Source organism: Tachypleus tridentatus, chromosome 6 (assembly GCF_004210375.1).
Source record: "Tachypleus tridentatus isolate NWPU-2018 chromosome 6, ASM421037v1, whole genome shotgun sequence".
NCBI classification, from domain to species: domain Eukaryota; kingdom Metazoa; phylum Arthropoda; class Merostomata; order Xiphosura; family Limulidae; genus Tachypleus; species Tachypleus tridentatus.
Window position 1 is genome coordinate 110659414 of NC_134830.1, and position 21588 is coordinate 110681001.

The 21588-nt window shown below is 33.6% G+C and overlaps 1 protein-coding gene across 10 annotated transcripts in view; it reads left to right on the forward strand.

Annotated features, from left to right (window-relative positions):
- The first annotated feature begins 577 nt into the window (after window positions 1-577).
- The window catches only part of LOC143253296 (plexin-B-like), a 244236-nt gene continuing 223225 nt past the window's right edge, over window positions 578-21588 (forward strand). For 9 of the 10 annotated variants that reach the window (XM_076506928.1, XM_076506931.1, XM_076506926.1 and 6 more), the window contains exon 1: window positions 578-1170. The gene's annotated coding sequence lies outside the window, so the exon portion shown is untranslated. Of the gene's footprint in view, window positions 1171-18253; window positions 18382-21588 lie in introns of those variants that run through there. The other variant, XM_076506937.1, reaches the window with a different exon arrangement.

Sequence of the window (21588 nt, forward strand, 5' to 3'; positions counted from 1 at the left end):
TTCCAGTTAAAATAAATACTTTTCAATCTTTAACTTGGGATAAAGTTAAATCCCATGTATATTCCTTCTATTTTATAGAAGATTTGATGGCCTAATTGCAAATCTACCTACTCTAAAGAACTCGGTCCATACATAAAAATACTGCAAGATTAAATCTAGACACTGCAAAAATCAGAAGTTTGCACTGTTTTAACCTCAAAGTCTTTCTGTGCACCGAAGAAAAAAAACATAAAAACGATATAACAAGAAACGGTTTTGATGTATTTGCTGCATTTTCTTTAACGTGCACGTTATGAGCTTAAAATTGTGTTTATTATGTAAATAGAAAGACGTTTATATTGTCGAATGACCTCGAGTTATCATAGAAGGTGGACATTTACTTTGGTAACTTTTATTACTCTGAGAATAGAAATAGGTATACTTTTCTATTACGGTTGTACTTAAAATATAGCACTTTATATAGTTTCTGTTTGTAATATTTATCCTAACCCTCTTAAATAATGGGCTCTCCGAAAACAGTATGTATGTCGTCTGCTACTCAGTTAGTGGTTGGAAAGCAAAGGCGTTTGTGTTTCGTGTGAGTTAGTGGGTTCTAAATCCCGCGCGTGCGTGTCTGAAACGCGTCAGCTGCGCGTAGAGGGTGTTTTAAGACATTATAAGTTAGAATGAGACCAGTGGTTTGAGTTAGAAGACGTATAGTAAGGTTAGATGATTGCCAAACAAGAATTGTTGGACAACTCTTTGAACAAATACAGTTTGAAGAAGTCCTCTCGTTTCCTGCAGTAAGGTCTTCGAAGCAACACATTACTTTCCTTTTTAAGCCTAAGCGAGTGATAAACACATGAATGTTGAAGCGATAAAACAATTTTGTTTTATCCTAAAATTAAACTTTTCTTTGAATTAACAGTTTTGTGTACGTAAAACTGCCAAAAGCACGCTTGGAGAAGCTAGAAGACCTTCACACTTAGAAAGCCGAAAACATCAAATTAAGTTAACTTAATTAAAGGCTGCAACCTTGAGAAAATGTTTCCAGAAGAACACCGAAAGCGTTAGTCTAATTGTAATTTCATCTATCACTGACGGCCGTTCTGCTGTGCCAGACATTTTATATCAAATTCCTTCTGTTTGGGTTTTATAGCCGTTATAGACTATAAGTCTGCTGTTTCAAAGGTAAGATATGCTTTTAAACTTCTATAGAAAAGTTAAAGCAATGCGTTATTACGTTTATATAAAGGCCACACCCAATATTCATTGCTGTGTAGTACGTTGTAAATGTTAATTTTATTATTTACACTAATGGGTAAAATAAAAAGTTATTTAGCTGTAAATTTGGATTAGATTTTTTATAACTTTAACAAGCGGAATCATCAATCAAAGATCATTGTTTATATAATCTTGTCTTTCTTTAAAGGTGTTTTCGTAACTCATAATGTCTGTACTATATAAATAACGAACTTCCCCCCCCCCTCAATGTGATACTACAGGAAATTAGGCCCCTATGTTTTTTTATTTGGAATTGTCATTCCAGCACAGGCCTAAAAGTTAAAACTACTCGCTGTCTTCTGTCTTGAGATACAATTGAATTATATAAACATTTCATACAAGTATATGTTTTTGTAGCTTTAATCTTAAGTCCTTGGAAACCTTTTTTTTTCTCCATTTTTGTTTTTAAAGCTGAACTGGAGATATTTTAGTTAAGGTTGGTGTATTTGATTAACGACGCCATCAATGAAACTCTTTAAAGTAATAATCATTTAACGACCATTCATTTTTCGTAGTCAAACAAATCGTATGTAATGCTTTCTATTAAATTTCAAAATCCGTGCCGAACAAGTGAATATACCACTTATATTGTTAAAACAATTAAAATATATAAGTAAGGATTTTTTATATGTTGTTCCAGTAATTTGATCGTTTTTGGTAGGGTTTATCATGCAATACATATTGGGTCCATAAGCGAAAAGACTAACAGACAGATGAAGGGATTGCTAAGTTTACATTAATTTGTTTCAAAGTCTTTAATTTTTATTTACATTGGAGGGAAAATACAATAAGAAAACGATGAAACATAAAGGTATTCGTTATATTTGTTGCATTCTCGTTATGTGCAAGTTATAAGCTGAACATTGTTTATTATTTAAATATTACATTGTTGTACGACCTCATGTTATCATAGAAGATGAAAATTTATTTCATTATCTTTGATTATTCTGAAAATTAAAACATAAACCTATAATCTGACTTTATGCTATTCTCTTTGCTCAGGTAGTCGTATCTATTCGGCAACCAAATAGTTGAAATGTTCATGTCATCATGAACAAAATTATCTATAATCTACTACAGTAAACAGATAGTCATAAACAAACACACAGCAGGCCAATTATTTAATAAGTTTAGATATAATACTGAACTTTCTATTTCGTAAATATTAAAAAAATATATTAACTTAGATACAAGTAGTATAAATGACAAACTAATCTTGCTAAACGCATAAAGTGAATTGAAATACTTTTAATACAATGTATCACGGTTGTCTTCTTCATCGCTATATCTCTAATTCAGGCTTTCTCTAAATGATTAATTTATTAGTAACGAATGTAAAAAACCTTTTTTTTAACACGAGGCACTGTTTTCTTATCAGTAAGTTGCCAGGTAAGGTATTAAATAGGCCTAGGCACCTTTACTTTGCTTTCTTGTAAACAGATGTCTGCATATGATTTGTAAATCATTGAAAGTACACTTTCTCAGACTGATTTCTCACTCATTGCTTAAAGTTTGAGAGTTGAAGTCTAGAGAAACATCCAACATGTCTAGATAGTTTTGTGTTTATAGAAACTATTTTGTGTATGTAGACAAATGTATGTTTTAAATGTACAAATGTCAGTAGTTGCATATATTGCACAGGGTTAATACCAATATAATTATTTACTTGAAATTATCATAATATCCTTCTTTTGTAATTATTATTATTGTACCCTACACAGTCTGTAATTCAACTTTTTCTAAAAGTATATTTATATATGTCCCACAGTTTTCATATTCTTTAAAATATTTTCATTGTAAAATAAGATAGGCCTAGAAACAATAATCAGTGGTGACGAGAAACCCACTTGCAGAGAAGAATATATATGTAAAAACGACTCGTTTGCGTTGAAAAAATTTTATGTAAAGGAGCAAACTCTACATACAAATTTTCTCAACCCAAACAAGTCGGTTTTACATATATAGGTCTAGGAACTTTTTTTGGCATTTATTGCTAACGAAATTTTCACAACGCATAAGGAAAGCTTTTCCAAATATAATGGAGTGTGGTGTTGCCATTTTATTGTTGTTTTAAACTGTTTAAACATATCTTTGTTTGTATGGATTTATGTATGTCTCTTTTGGATCACTTTAGATAACATTTGTAGTTAACGAGTTCTACGTGAAGAGTAAATATCTTCAACTCTTTAATTAATATACAGTAATGCATTCCAATGTTTCTTCGATTAAACGCAAAATAAGGAGGGTTTTACAAATAAAATGAGTCGTGTATCAAATGTTTAACGAGGAGGGATTTTAAACAACCACCGCCATGTTAAACAGTGAATGAACTTTGTGTTTCTTTGAAAAGTTAAAAAAAATGCATGTAAAATATTAGCGATTATATATGTGCCTATTTTGGCGTTTTATATACAATTTAATTAAACGTGTAAAGTATTATTTTTGGGTCCTATATATATGCGTCCAATGAGTCACTTGAAATCACGTTCTTACCGTATTATACACTCCATGTTGAAAGAAGCGTTGCCTTATATAGCAGATTCTTACCTCTATATTGATAAAGGACCGAAATTTGCGCTGCTCAATCATTTTTAACCGAACTGATACAGGGTGATAACTCATGCATGAGAGTATGACATTGAACGAATTGCTTTATTATAAGTTCACTGCTACCTTTTGTCTACATTCTTCGTACCTCGCTTAAAATATAATGTTAGTCTGGAATATACGTGTATGTTGTACGAAGACATTTAAGCCTTTACTTGCGTTCTATAAGCGACACTTAAGAAGCTCGCTGATTACACTGAACCAGGATGTTCTTCAGCTTTCTGCTGTCAGCACCATATGAAGTGATTTTGATATTGCAAGATAAGGAAGGCAATAACTCTTTCGAGTGGTTTAAAGAACCAAGAAAAGTGCACTATACATTATATTAGTTCAGTTGATTTACTACGTGTATTCCAAGAGTCCATAAGAGTTCACTTGTGTGTTTGTGTGTTGATAATAGATTTCTGGTAGGCAGTGAGAAGGCCCTACGAAGTTTCCTGTTAAGCACGGTAACACAACAAAAGTATTTGTCTATCTCTCTATGGGTATCGATTTCTGTCTGTCTGTTTATGCATATTAATATGATAGTTTGCCCGTATATTTCTTTGTGCTTTGAGGTACTTTCCTACCTGTCTGTCTCTATAAACAGTTTAGTAGTATTTACTATATAGTTAAAGATAAGAACGACTGTGAACTTTATCCAGTATACGAAAAGAAAGGAGGTTGGACTTGCTCTATCAAATACAACTTGCAAACATGAATAAAGATCAACTAATATTATAAAAACATGGATGCAAAATTCTATGGAGTGAGGAATGATCCATTTCTCTTCGAATTAATTATTACGATTGTATATTTAAATTTTGTATACATCTGTAAGTTCATGTTATAGAATATATGTTTGTGTGTGTGTGTGTGTTTTTCTTACAGCAAAGCCACAAAGAGCTATCTGCTCAGCCCAGAATATATGTTGTTTGTGATCGATAACTGATACTAATAACACACCTTTGGAAAAAATTTTCTTCCAGAACAGCAGAATTATGAAAGTTTATATATATGTAGTGCCCTCTCGCGCCAAATGTAGTACCTACAAGCAAGCTCATTAATACATGAATTAAAAACAAAATTATATATATATAAAAGCAAAGTTTACCAAAGTAGTGAATAATTAATTTCAGAAATATTTACTTGCTTATTTTAGGTATAAATTGTCATATAACAACCTTTGGATAGTTGTGTGAAAAAGATATTTTACTGTTTAAAAAAAGCCAGAAATATTCGTTTGATGAACCATATTATTGTAGGCCTATTTGCTTGCTACACAACACAAATAATTATTTACATCTTTACGCATGTATTTATAAGAAATCTGTGCTTTGTCCCTATGTATTAATACGCTCGTTGTATTGATGTCCGTCGGAACATCTCTACCAGACCATTGACAAAGTGTTAATTTGTCGTTTGCGTGATAGACAAAACCTGTGTCGGAAAACCAATACAACAAATATGTACTGGTACATTTCGTCTTCAAAATCAATATGCGGGTTCGCATCCCCGTCGCACCAAACATGCTTGCCTTTTCAGCCGTCGGGTCGTTATAATGTGACGGTCAATCCCATTATTCGTTGGTAAAAAGTAGCCCAAGAGTTGGCGGTGGGTAGTGATGACTAGCTGCCTTCCCTCTAGTCTTACACTGCTAATTTAGGGACGGCTAGCGCAGATAGCCCTCGAGTAGCTTTGCGCGAAATTCAAAAAACAAACAAAATCAATACTGTGAAACTGAACACTGGTTCAGCTGACGAGTGTCCCGCTGGCACAGCGGTAAGTCTTCAGATTTACAACGCTAAAATCAGCGGCTCGATTCCCCTCGGTAAACACACCAGATGGACCGTTGTGGCTTCGCTATATGAAAAACGCACAGACTCAGCTGACGAATTCACCCCAGAGGTGAAAGAAAAAAGCACACGCTTATTTTAGACTTCATGGAAACTGTTAAACACGTAGAATTTTGTACAAGGTTTTGTTTTTCACTTTAAAGGAAATGCTGCGTCATTAAATGTATAATCTTTATTGATTTATTTATACCTAAATAACGAGTAGGGTACTCACAAAAATTAAAACAAATGAACACAGACTAGTTTAGTTACATCTAATGATTTTTAAAGACTGCTACTGCTATACAATATTATTTTTTATATTGAACATTATTGCCAATAAGAATATTATTTTTTATCCAGAGAAACAGTGGGAATATTTGTATAACTCGGGGCCCTCTGACATAATCTATTCATACACCATAAAATAGTCAATGGAGTCCATTCCCCCAGACGTTTTAAACGTACTTTTTTAAACTGTTTATTCACCATATTTGTGTATATATGACTCTTGTTTACAGATTACCCAATATCGTACGAGTCGCACACAAAATTTAAGCTAAAATCAAATATATATTGCAAATAATTCCACTGGTTATTCCTCACGTTTCCAGTGTAATTTGGCCCGGCATTGGCAGGTGATAAGGGCGCTTGACTCGTTATCTGAGGGTCGCCGGTTCGAATCTCCGTCGCACTAAACATGCTCGCCCTTTCAACCGTAGGGACGTTATAACGTGGCTTTCGATCCCACTATTCGTTGGCGGTGGGTGGTGATGACTAGCTGCCTTCCCCCTAGTCTTACACTGCTAAATTATGGACTGCTAGCGCAGATAGCCCTCGTGTAGCTTTGCGCGAAATTCAGAAACATACAAATAAGCCAGCGTATTTTATATAGAAAATGATTCATATCCTCCAATTAATTTTACAATTTGTTTACACTGATCTCTGTAGCAGGCAAAATCGGGAAGTGACAGTTTGTGTTGAAATATATGGATCTCTACCGCTAGTAAATGGTAATAAAACAAGCATGTAATTTGGGACTTAAAACACGCAGCTGATAAACGGGAGTTAATTCACTTATTTTTCATTTATGTGAGAAGTTAAACCTGCATATATTTAGTGAGTAATTTAATCACTCAAAGCATTTGTAAATCTGCTGCGTGACGTATCCGGTTTTAGGCCTGGCTCATATGCACAACTCCCTCTGATAGAACATCTATTTTGATATCTCGACTCAGATTGGTTTTTTTCACTCTATTCAGAATTACAATTAAAACATTTATGTAGAACGAAGATTACACAGCTCAATTGGTTTAGATCTCTAATTTCGCATGACAGAAAGAGGGGGGGTATATTATATTCACCTTATAATTAAATGAAAAACGTATTGTTTTCAAATTGATAAGTGCTGGTGAGGTCGGCATATTGCGTTGTATTAAGTAACTTTATGTTTTTGCCCGTCTCAGTGTCACAATACTAAATATAAGTGATTAATCCCAAAAGGTTAATTTAAGTCACTGGTCTTTTATATAAACTACATAGGGGAAGTAAAGGAGATATTGGGGGGGGGGATAATTATCAGCATTCGTTGTTTTTATGTACAATTTTCTAATTGTCCCTATGGTATAAGGGATCTTGTAAATATATGGTAAATAAACAGCTTTGAGATAAGAAAAAAAAATATGGGGCACTCCTGTTGGTAATTGTTGGGGTAAAAGTTATCTCATCGAATCCCTCGTTTTTTCAGTTGTCTTCATCTCTTCTGTGTTTAACAGCAGTTTGCACAATGTCTTCTTATAACGTATTGCGATAAGAGATTTAAGGTTATTTTTTATTAATGATCCTCTCTTTAGATCTTTTCCGATTCAAAATGTCGATTCTTTTTTTGAATTGAAAATAACTGACGGATGAGATCCAACATGGGATCTCGACTGGTATATTTTAAATCCACTGGTGCAACAGATATGTGGGAGCCACAGTAGGATACAAGTAGTTTGTTGTGGTTTTACCTCTCACGAAATGAGCTTAAGAAATGTAAAGATAACATGGAGAAGACAGTTGTTTTTGTTTTAGAGCCAATGCTACGTTACTTAGACATCAAACACAGCAGAACACTTACCGCGAAACATATTGTTTTTAAGAAATAACAATGATACGTTCCCTTTTCCAGTTACTTGGATTTTTTTAACCAACTTGTTTAAAATTAATGTCAAAAATTATTGCACTTATGATGTATTACTGTTACTTTCGTGTGATGCAAAAAATCTTTAATTTAATAAGCAGTTTTAATACCATTATTTAAATTGCATTCTCTGTTATAATACATGTGGAGAAAGCTGTGCAAAACTCTTGTATAACCAGACATTATTGTATTTATATGTTAAAGTGTTACCGTTTTTATCGTCCACGAGGAAAGAGTTGGAGAAGTAAGAATAAATAATGCGTTGGTGTGCAATAATTTAAAATATATCCTGGAGCGTGCTGTTCCGAATGAAGCTTACTCAAATGTGATAAATGATTCCAACATAAAATATTTTATACAGTTCCACAAGCCTGGTCATACAACGTGTAAAGTGTATTTTCTTTATCAAAGAACGAGTTTGATTTTATTCAGAACACATTAGGTTATTAAACAACTAATCATAATCGTGTTGGAAGAATATGAAAAGCTACTTTAAAACAACTAGTTTGTTTTTCAGTTTCGCATAAAGCTACGCGAAGGCTATCTGTACTAGCCGTCTATATTTTAGCAGTGTAAGACTAGAGGGAAGACAGCTAGTCATCACCACCCACCGCCAATTCTTTCACCAAGGAATAGTGGAACTGACTGTCACATTATAACGCTCCCACGGCTGAAAGGACGAGCATGTTTGACGTGACGAGGATTCGAATCCGCAACCCTCAGTTTTCCCGTAATGCAGATATATAATCCTTGTCATAAAGCAGCCATCCCTGTTACAATAAGTTTGAACTTAAAATAGTGACAGTTAATTATTTTTGTGAATATTATCCAGAGCTATTGCATGCAAGAATTACTAAAACGTTTTTAACTGAAGCGGTAAAATTAGTATTTGTTAATAAATATTTTATCTATAGTAATTAATTCTACCTCTAGATAATAGGTACCACCATGAATACAAAAATGGCACCTTCATGTGCCTTTTTGTTAATGAGTTTGTTATAAGAGAATATGTATAATATAAATACTTGAAACTGTCGGTTTCTGGTGATACTCCATAATTACAGAATTGAGGAAAAACAAATACGGACTTATCAGTTTTGTAGTAGGGTTTTTCTACAAACCATGGTAGTAATAAATAATATATTTGTGAAACATACAATTGTCTTGTTTTACCTCAATTCTAAAATGTATACTATTGTTGATAATATTGGCTCATATACATTGATAATTAAATATTTATCTCATATAATAACACAAACTAGTTCGATTTTGTCTAGTTTTAACAATTTGTGATCCAAACATCAAATTCACTGACGAAAAGTCTTATAAATCTGTATATTATTTGGATATAATGACCTATGAATCTGACAACGGCTCCTGAGAATTTTTTTTTTCAAACTGACAAATTCCTACGCTTATTTAACTATAGAAATAACAACCTTAGATACGTTAAAAGAAATATCCCACATTTTAGATTGTAAATACAATTTTACAAATTGTTAACAATAAAGAAAAGAGGAATATGAGATTGGATAAATTCAAATGTTTTTGTTAAGTTGAAATTACCCAGACGGCCTAACTGACAACTGCATGTTTCGTACCAGATTATACGGACCAAGAGCTAAAAGCTAAAACCAAGCAGTATAAAAGTTTGATTAATTATTATAGATCTACAGCCATAAGTAATACTAGTGTTATTGTAGCTTATAGACAACCAAAACGTCAAAACATTAAACGTTTACTTTATTATAAACATAAAGCTGAAAATGCAGAAAGTAATACGCTGTGCAACAACATCAAATGACAACTGTGTGATTTAGGTTATAAGTACCGATATTATTAAAAACAGACAAAAACATTTTGTTTAAAACCAAAATATATTTTTCTTGCATTTCTAAGAATTTTATCTACACCTTAAAATGTGCAGTGTGTTATAAATGTTTCTTTGGCCAAACAGAAAATGTTAAATGTAGAATGACTCAACACAAGTTTAATGTTAAAAAAAAAAGCCAAGACACTATTATGAAAACTATTTCATAGAAAAGTTGGAAGTACTTTGAATTATATGTAAATAACCTGCAAATTTCATAAGTATTTAGTTATGTTTTATGGATATTAAATAATATTTTATATATGAGATTCCGCTGTTTACAGACTTAAACAACGAAATTCATTTACATAGTTGTTAACAGATTTATACTTGGATGTGCTTATTGAATAGATATTTTGATTTTTCTAAGACTTATTATGATGCTATGTTTTCGAGTTTTTGTATCTATTTTACTGAAACAAAATTAAAAGTTACTAAAACAAAAGTCCTGAGGAAAATTCAAAGACTTCTATGACATGCAGAACTATTACACATTAAATTTGTAATACATATTTTGATTCCACCAAATATCATTCTAGAATAACATCATGGAGCCAGAATATGGAGTTTGTACCTTGAACAAATAACGTTTACAGTGTATCCAGTCTTTTTTCCTTAATATTATTTTACAATTCCTATTTATCATATCGGGCTATCTGCTTTGTCCAGCGAATGGAATCGAATCCCTGATTTTAGAGTTGTAAATCCAGAGACTTACCGTTGTACCAGGGGGATAACACACACACACACACACACATATATATATATATATATATATATATATAATAGAAAAAAATTAAGTCGAACAACTCGGAAAAATAACATTATTCCAGTGACTAGATATATAGAACATCAATGATATATGATATAGTATATATCAAATATCGCTTTCGGGAAGTATGATTTAGTTAAGTCGTTTTTTCCGATATCGTTTTCTCACTCTCTACGTTTGTATGAAAGCATCTATAATTTGTTAAACCTCGTGAATTGTGTGAAAGGTGTTGGCTTTAGTCCGTCTTCACGAGCCCAGCTTAGCTCCCCGTGCAAAAAAAAACCTTTCTTTAAATTCATTTCGAAGCGGATTTTGTCTTGTGACTTTTAGTTGTTAGTTCACATTGACAAGTCATATACAGCTACAACAGTAGAGACTCACTATTCTTGCCTTTTGAACGAAAGTGACTCTAGCAGAGCGAGTACTTTGAGAAAGCTAAACCCGAAGTCAAAACGAGAGCTTAAACTTTCCCTTGATTGAGCGCTTTCTTCCCGTTTCTGGCCGGCTGAAAGCTGGAGATACGTCAACCGCAAAAAGAGCCTAATATAGTTTCCATCTAGTTTGTATCACGACAGGTTTAAAGAATGGAGCTGGTAAAGCGAACAAACAGAAGAAAAAATGAATTAACTCGCTGTTTCTGAGTGAGACACCGTTATCTCTCTCTCCCCTTAAAAACTGATGCTCAGCTAGCTACCAGGTTCTTTTTTTAAACATTACACGAGAACAGCCTTTATACATATATATGTATCTATCGATTTCAGTCGGTTCTCGATGTTATAAATGGTTCTTATAGAGCGAACACTCGGTTCAATCGATTGTGATATACATAAAACCTGTAACCATAGGCTACTACTGCCCCTCTAGTTTTAACCAGCGTGTATATTGGGTTTCATGATACAAGCTAAGATTAGCTAAGTATATTCATGAAATTGACTATAACGTTTCATAGTTAAAGAACAAAACAAAAACGCATACAAGCAATAACGTGAATTTGACTCGAATATTTATTTATTTATTTATTTTTATACTTTCTCTAAATTCCGGTAAATTCTGCATAATTTGTTATGCTTTCTTGTCATTCGCTGTAGAGTTATGACGTAGCTCTTTACAATCACTCATTGTAGTTTTGTTTAGGTAGCTGAATTTATTTCGTTTAACACAAGTATTTCTCAACAAACTAGTCCATAGAATGGAATCACGGATTCAAATATGTGAAATTATCGCTACTTGATGAAATGTTACGAGTGCAGACTTTTCCATCAGGCTGATGTGGTATATAAATACACGTATCTGACGTACCCTTTTAATATAAGGAGAAGAGATGATTAGTTTGTTTTGAATTTCGCGCAAAGCTACACGAGGGCTATTTGCGCTAGCCGTCCCTAATTTAGCAGTATAAGTCTAGAGGAAAAGCAACAAGTCATCACCACTCACCGCCATCTCAAGGGCTACTATTTCACCAATGAATAGTGGGATTGACCGTAACATTATAACGCTCCCACGACTGAAAGGTCGAGCATGTTTGGTGTGAAGGAGATTCGAACCCGCGACACTCGGGTTACAAGTCGAGTGCCTTATCCACTTGGCTATGCTGGGCCTCAAGAAGAGATGAAGGGTGGCATAGTGAAACCAGATAGTCCCCCTACTCCCTATGTGATCTCCCGGGAGGCCCTAAGGGTATATGCCAGTTTAGTAAGATTCAGTCTTGCGGACATAAGCACATACAGATTTTGTCCTACTGATGATTTCTGTTGAGATGCCATACTATCTACAATAAGACATTCTTTGTGCAGGACTCTAGTCTTTCTATCAAAATCAATCGAAACGATGGCTGTAAAGTTTTGAAGAGAAACGTTAAATGAACGTGCGGCTTGTTTACAGGAAGTAGTATATTACACTGGATAAAATGAAAATAAATAGGGGGCTAACCGTACTGTGTTTTCAAAAGCTATATCGTCATCTTTGTCTAGACCAAATGCACGGTCAATTGTATAGCGGTAGGCTCGTTCGTTTATCGTATACGTGAAACTGATATCAAGCCTCACACTCGACACAACTCAATTGCTCGTGTGTTGATTGTTCCGTGATTTCTAGGAAAACTGGTCAATAAAATTTAGTCATACATTTCTCATTCACCAAAGTTCCTCGTCCTCACGAGGCCTAACAAAAACTAAACAAACTTGAGGGGTCCTCCTCTAATATCATCTAGAGGTATCAAAATAGTTTAGTATTTTTTAGCACAGGCATTAAATTTTAGTGATGTCTAGAAACCCACTTGTAGAGAAATATATATGCAAAAACGGCTCGTTTGGGTTGAGAAAATATTTTACATAGAAGAGCGAACAACGTTTCGACCTTCTTCGGTCATCGTCAGGTTCACAAAGAAAGAGGTAACTGACCGGAAGCTGACCACATGTTTGAAAGGGGTTGTGTAACTGAGTGTTGGAATGTAGAGGGCGGTATTAGATGTTTGCATATATAATTTTATTTATTTTATTATATTAATATAGGTATAAAGGCGTTCCTTTATATTGGTTTATTTTGGGTTTAAGTTGTTGTATAAGTAAGGCTTCTTTAATTTTGCGTTTGTTTATGTTTGTTTCTTTATTTTGTGTTTGAGTGTTTTCTATGGTTATGTTGTGTTTATTTGACTTGCAGTGTTCGAAAACGTGTGAAGGTGACTTTTTATGTTCTTTGAATCTGGTTTCCATTTTTCTACTTGTTTCTCCAACATAGAAGTCGTGGCAGTTATCACATTGTATTTTGTAAATAATGTTGGTGTGGTGTTTGTCAGTGTAGTTTTTTACATAGTATAGACCTAAGTTTTGTGCCTGGTTTTTGAATAAATTTGGTATTAACTGGAATGTCATATTTTGTTACTAATTTTTGCCAAATGTTGGTTATTTGTTTCCTGATGTCAGGAATATATGGTATACAGCAGTATATGGTTTCGTGGTTTTTTGATTCGTGAGATATATTTACTTTAGTTGGTTGATTTTGCTTTCTGTCTAGGTGTGTGCGTTTTATGTTTTCTACGGTTTGTGGAGGAAACTTATTGATATTGATGAAGTATTGTTTTATTTTGTCTAATTCATCGTTAATTTTATCTGGTGAGCATATTTTTATGGCTGTGTTTATTTGGTTTCTTAGTATGTTGAGCCTTAATGGTCAGTTTCGATGTTATATCCCTCTTTACAGAAGTTCCAACCACTGAAGCCTGCAAGATAGCCTTAGAACTCTATAGCCGAGACCCTAACCCAACTATAGAAATTCCCAGTAACCAGTTAGCAACCCTCATAGAATTCACCACGATAAAGACAAACTTCATGTTCAACAACCAAAACTATATGCAAACAAATGGCCTAAGCATGAGCAACCCAGTATCACCAGTTTTAGCCAATATTTTTATGACACAAGTTGAAACACAAGCAATTAACACAGCATTACATCCACCACTATACTGGTACAGATATGTAGATGACACGGTTGCGGGATTCAAATCTACAGAACACATACTTAATTTTTTCAATCACATTAACTCTATACATCCCAACATTAACTTCACATGTGAACAGGAAGAAAGCAATCAAATATCATTTCTTAACCTCAAAATTACAAGAACTGACACACAATTCAAAACAGAAATCCACCGAAAAATCACCCATACTGGACTATACATTCCTTGGGACTCAGCACATGAAACAAAACAAAAACTCAACATACTAAGAAACCAAATAAACACAGCCATAAAACTATGCTCACCAGATAAAATTAACGATGAATTAGACAAAATAAAAGAATACTTCATCAACATCAATAAGTGTCCTCCACAAACCGTAGAAAACATAAAACGCACACACCTAGACAGAAAGCAAAATCAACCAACTAAAGTAAATATATCTCACGAATCAAAAAACCACGAAACCATATACTGCTGTATACCATATATTCCTGACATCAGGAAACAAATAACCAACATTTGGCAAAAAATTAGTAACAAAATATGACATTCCAGTTAATACCAAATTTATTCAAAAACCAGGCACAAAACTTAGGTCTATACTATGTAAAAAACTACACTGACAAACACCACACCAACATTATTTACAAAATACAATGTGATAACTGCCACGACTTCTATATTGGAGAAACAAGTAGAAAAATGGAAATCAGATTCAAAGAACATAAAAAGTCACCTTCACACGTTTTCGAACACTGCAAGTCAAATAAACACAACATAACCATAGAAAACACTCAAACACAAAATAAAGAAACAAACATAAACAAACGCAAAATTAAAGAAGCCTTACTTATACAACAACTTAAACCCAAAATAAACCAATATAAAGGAACGCCTTTATACCTATATTAATATAATAAAATAAATAAAATTATATATGCAAACATCTAATACCGCCCTCTACATTCCAACACTCAGTTACACAACCCCTTTCAAACATGTGGTCAGCTTCCGGTCAGTTACCTCTTTCTTTGTGAACCTGACGATGACCGAAGAAGGTCGAAACGTTGTTCGCTCTTCTATGTAAAATATTTTCTCAACCCAAACGAGCCTTTTTTGCATATAAAAAGGTATTAAATTTGTGCCGTTTAGTTCTTTTTTATGTGTGCTCTTGCTTGCTGTTGTTATATTTCTTATTTTTCTAAATGGCTATATTATGGTGTGCGTGTGCTATGCTGCAAGTGAAACTGTTAATTGTTGCTATAACAGACGCTCTGAATTAATAAACTTCCTTGCATTATGTGCCACAATGAAGATTTGTACTGATCTGTTGTAAGGATAACCATTAATAAAATTTATTATTATTATTTTAAATATTCAAGACATAAAGAGTAAATGCTACCTAAACGACTCGTTATATGATTTATAGCAACACACTATATGAGTCCATTATTCTTGTCGTTTGACAATCATATGTTATTTATTAGGTAAATTCGAAGTAGGCAAGTGCTCGAAGACAAGAGAAAGAAAAATGCATTGATCTTGTGACCAAGTAATTTATCAGATTAGAAACGAACGGAAGAAGTAATACAGACAGAGACTTTACGAATTTAATGGCCTTAAACATTAACTTAGACGTTTTGACATGTCCTGCACCTAAAGCTACAAACTTGTTCCCATAGCAACGCCAGTTGCTCAAAGTATCTGATTTTGCATCAAACATTCATACGCACGTCAATAAAATGTTTTCTGTGAAAGGAACTTCAGAAATTGCTGTACGTACGTTTACTTTATTTATCTGTTTTAAGGTACGAGAAACAGACATTAGTTTAAATTAAGAAAGTTAAAGTTGTTTTCCTAAGATATTCGAAACCAAAACAGAGAGTACGATTCGTCAAGGAACAGACCTGCAGGTGATCGCAAAGACTTGATCTATAACAGAATTTCCTTTGACTCCATGTGCGACAGTAAGTGCAGCCTATTTTATGGACGTCACTGCAGTGTAGGAAAGCACTCACACTCTATTCGTTATGGGTATGCCTTTCTAAGCAGAAACGAACACCATGCAGTTTCCATATTTTTCAAGTTTTGCCAAACATTTAATCGTCAGGTCTGTGCTATGTGTATAAACGTTGTTAAGCCAGAAGGATTTGTATAGTAAGATTTATACAATTGTTTAATCTACAAAAGGGAGAAGTGACTAGGACGTCCGAAGCGTTAGTCTTAATTTCTATCTCTTTATACATTTATATAAATATATATTATAGATAGTTATTTTATGAGCAGCAAAATAAACTAATTTATTTCCGAGTTAACTTAAACAATAAGAATAGAAACAAAACATTCTACAGGTAAACTATAAACTAGCACATGAATTACAGGATATCAGGTATTAAAATGGTATCGTGTTTTGTTGAAGACAATATGTATAGACAGCTGGGGAAAAATGTAGTTGTATCCACAAATATATGAAATTGTTGAGGATAATCGAAAAATGAAAAGAAAAAAAAGGTTAAGTTGTTACTGGTTTAAAATGAAAATTTGGAATATTTATCTGTATATTTGTTATTTATCTCTATATTTGTTATTCGTATTTGTTCTCGTAAGTATTTTTAGTTTAACAAAAATTTCGAAAATGTCCTCGAAGGTGTGGATGTATATTAACGACACTAAATGACCTTTTCAATGCTGTTTCTATTCACTTACTTTTCTGTCACCAGGTTATAAGTTCCATCAGTATTTGGGCTTGTAAAACAAATCTTTGACGTTCGTTACGGGTACAAGTGCTTCTACTGTGGCTCAACGTGTCGTTTTATTTTTAAGCCAGTAGCTGGAATTACGTGTTACACGTTATTCGATTTATAGAAGTATGGCGTTGGTTTGTGTTAACTATATACATGTGTGTAATCCAAAAATAAACGTACAATTTAAAATAATATGTTCATTGAGATAAGTTATAGCTTGTCATTATACAGTAAGTTGTCTTACTGAAGTCGTCGACTTCCATTTACAGTTTTGAGAATTAAAACGGACTTGCAGATGGTTATTTCATTCGAATTGCTTTTATGTAAAGATTTATATCAAAGGTATTATTGTAGAATTTTCATAAAGATATTGTTAATAAAGTATTCAGTACCAGACTTAAAATCACTCACGCGAAATGAAGTTTCTTTAAATTGATCTTCAAAAAATATATATAAACTATCGTATAGCCCATCAAAAACGACGGGGTAACTACTACCACCCCTACCCCACATTATATCATAGCCTCAAATTTTATAACTTACTGAAACATATTTTGCGAAATCAAGTTTGACCAACGAGGTGGAAGAAAAGTGCAGTCTGACGGTCAAATGTAAGTAAGTTCCTTTATGAGTCAATCAAAATTAAGGTAATTCATGAAATGAATTCATGATGTATTCATAGAATAATTATTTGTAAAAATCAGTTAATTAACAACTTCTAATGCATAGAAAAGCCAATGTGTTTTGTTAACACTATGTTCCAACAATGGCTTTTATGTCATGTTGCTAAGCAACAAAAGTATAACCTAACATTGTGGCTAATCTATGTTCTGGAAGTATAAAACGAAATGTATAGACAACAAAACTATAAAAATATTTTAATAAAGAAATAGATGTAACAGAAAATAGCTTAATTCAGAAATTATTTAAGTTTAAAACTAAAACAATATTTTTTATTATTGTGATAAATTTTATGCACTTGGCTACATGATTCCACACTAAGCCTCTACTGCCCCTTCTCACCCAATTCTCTAAAATCGTAATGAATAGACAGTAATGGAACTTTTTTATCGGGATAAATGGATTTTGATATTGATGACTCTACTTATTTCGTGACATGACATAAACTGGCTTTTTTATATTGGCTAGATTTAGAAAAAAAATACACTTCTTTCGAGTTTGTTGTACAAAGTCTATATGAACCTATTTAAAATGAAATTAATGTGTAATCCTTGAACATAATTTCCGCTTGAATGTTACCGTTAGAGTTCGCATTCATCGTCATTGTTATGCTTAAATAATGACAACCAAACAATAATAAGAGCAGCTTGTTGTGGGCTGAATGGACCCTGCGGGCTTTGTTTACGCAAGTAATGAGGTCAAACGTGACTTGACATGCCTATTTTCACCAATCAAAAGTTGTAATCATCAACCGTATCTCTTGAAAGATATATATGAATGTCTGTTTTTATGTATTTTTATTTCATATATATAGAATGTGAAAGCAATATCTCTTTCTGAAAATGACTTAAAAAGGTCGAAACGTCGTTCTGTACTTTATTTTAACAGAAGTTTTAATACCTTTACCAGCTGTCTTAAGATACATTTTTACTTCAAGTGGGCTTCTCTTCATCACGAATTACGTCGCCACGGTGATTATACGAGAAGTGTAAGTCTACAGTGTTTTTTTGTGTACTGTTATCTATTTAAACTCCATTATTCCTGAACTTACCTATATTACTCCATTGTTAGCCGTACACGCTCCTGCAATCCTAAGATATGCGCCCAGCAACAGTCAGTTACAAACTCTATTAACCTGAAGATGTCGTAAACAGGTCGAAACGTCGTTCTGTACTTTATTTTAATAGAAGTTTTAATACCTTTACCAGCTGTCTTGAGATACATTTTTACTTTAAGTGGGTTTCTCGTCATCATGAATATTGCTTCCTCTAAAATATTTTTCTTGGAGCTGTGCAAATGTTTTTTGTACTTCAGAGGTTTCTTTTGCATCGCTGTTACTTACGCTTCACATGTCGAATCCATAGGGTCTTTTGAGTCACGTGAGGAAGTTCCTGGTGTGTATGCCTCCGGGAATTTTTGTGATGATTTATCTTTACACTGTCTCCCGGAGATTTAAAAACGTTCTACTTCTTCACTGAAACCTTCCTAACGTGGTATGTAGATACTGGCGCAGGCGTGCGGAACTTCTATTTTTTTATGCTCTCCCCAGCGGCACAGTGGTGCACACCGCTAAAAAGGGGGGTTTTGATACCCGTGATGGGCAGAGAACAGATAGCCCATTTTGTGGGCTACTTTGTGCTTAATTCCCAACAGATAAGCAAGCAAACAAAGTATTTCTTATTTGTTTTTTGTTATTGAAATTCAGTCTTTCAACTTCGCTTTACCCCATACTTACTGTATTACAGCTACACCAGTTGAAACTGGTGTGGTAAACCATTTCTGCCAATTATAGCTGTGTAAGGTAATAAACAAATATCTTTATGAAGAATAAGCAAAATACGGATATTGCAGCATGACAAAATATTGTATATAACATTAAGCTTCTACATGCGGGTTCCTGACGTTTAAACATTACGACTTGTTGCAATGAAGACAATTAGAGCTATTAAATATTCTTTACGTATTTCAGCTATTTGAAGTAAAGGTCACGTGAGTGATATTCAACAGTCATCCTTATGGTTTAGAAGCTGGGAGAACAAAGAGAGTATTTTCTGCAGCCTCACAATATAGGTTCCAGGGGATATCATAGTCAGTTTTTCTTGTTGTGCCCTACCTAAAACCTCCATTATCAAGCGATGACACAAACACAACAGAACATATTTTAAATCACAGCTTAGTTACCTAATGCTCTCTCTCTTTTCGTAGGTATGACGCCTGCTGGGTGCTGTCTTTCCAGTTGACTGCGAATCTAAGAATGAGCCATCATTCATGGTAGACTGGTGTAAACAGTGAACTTCTCAGTCCCCTCTCCCCAAACTTACCGATTCCTCCAATCGCAGGGCGGAAGGTATCTTATTCCACATTCAAAACCCTATAACTGAGTTTAATGGTGTTGATAGAGCCCAGAGAACCAGGAGACACAATAAGAACTGTTAGTAGCATGCCAAAAGGTTTATTTCCATCAGAATCGATCCAGAAACAACTATTATAGTACGAAGCATAAACAACCAGCTAAAAAGGGTCTGTAAGTAACAATACCTCCCCTTCAATCTCCCTTCCCTTCCTTAAGGCATCAACGCTTTTGTTGTACAGGTATGTATTTAGCACCTGGCGGAATTGGATTCGCTCGACAATTCTTATGGATCACTGCATGCAGCAAAATATATTTCTTTACACACACACACACACACACAGAGAAAGAGAAAGCTTTTTGTCGAGGTCTAAAGTGTAAAAAGAGTTAAAATTTGCTACGGCTATTGCGGGGAAGCGTGTTATTATGACACTAGTTCCAACGTACAATAATTGAATATCGTATTGTTAGGGCAATGAAAGTTACCATGGTTTCCGGTCTGTGACGGATCTTGACAAACCGTTGCCCTACTCACTTCATGCCAATCAACAAGATGGACTTACTAACACCACAGATTGTTTGGGTTACCCAGTGAACCGTGGTTACATCCACTTAAATCTTATAAAGGCACTTGAAGATGTTTATCTTGTTTGAGAGTCGTGTAGGGTATCAACTGAATGCGTTAGAAAAGCCGTTACAACAACTTAAAAATGGATTTTATTTATTCTTAAATTTTCAAGTGAAGATATAACGTATTGAATACTTTAAAACTGGTTAGTATTTTTTAATTTGGTATTGCACTAGTCTTCATATGTTACGCATGCGTGTTTTCACTTACTTTAGCATAGTTATAAAGCAGTTTTAAGTATCAACAAGATCAAAGTTTAACTTAGTAAGTACAAGTTTTTGTTGAATAACATATTTCGTACATTTTTAAGTTGTGTTTCTGGCCAGTGAACTACTAAATTTTTGCGTCATATACTTATCAAGTGAAGTATTACTTGCAAGTGTCATGCGCAGAACAACGGTGCAGAACATAACTTGGTAAATCACGCTAAGACAAAAGTGGTACATAAAGTTCTGACGTGCCACAAATATAGTGCATCATTATTACAGTAGTAATATAGTGGTCGCTAGGACTATCGCAAACTAAATCTATGAATATGTGGCACGCCAAAATTTTAATGTTCGTTTTTTTACTTTATGTTCATATATCGTAGCGTATCTAGAAAATGGCGCCTCATCAGTAGCGGAACTAGGCAAAAAGTGTAATAAAAACATTTTTATGGTAGTTTTAGTTTCACTTACCGTATACGTATTCATGAAAAGAATTGATGTTTCTTCAGCAAGCACGCCTTTGTCGTTTTTACTAACTCGATGTTGTTTTCTTAAACAGTATGTATTATATAAAACGTAGTGTTTTTTTTACTTTAATTCTACATCTTATGTATCCTGCACAGCTTCCTTAGCATACAATTATACCCTACAATCACATGCTTCTTTGGTAAGATAGTTCGATAATACATATCTTTATAGAATTTGGTCATATTTCTTTTTTTAAAAACACAGACTTTGTTTAAAAAGCGTCTCACTCAGTAAACGTCTGTCCACACGAATTTTAATTTGAATTAAATTGGAAAATGTTTTATTAGCTTTGCTTCAACAGTTTTAATAAGAACATTCGTATGAATTTTGTTAAAACTCAAGATCTTAAAGTATGTTTCATGTATTAATTAAATTAACACAAAGGCATTAATATTTATCTGTGTACTTTTGAATATGTTTTAAGAGGGACAGTTGTAGATTGTACTGTAAGACCCAATTTTTAATTTTTACCGCTATGCA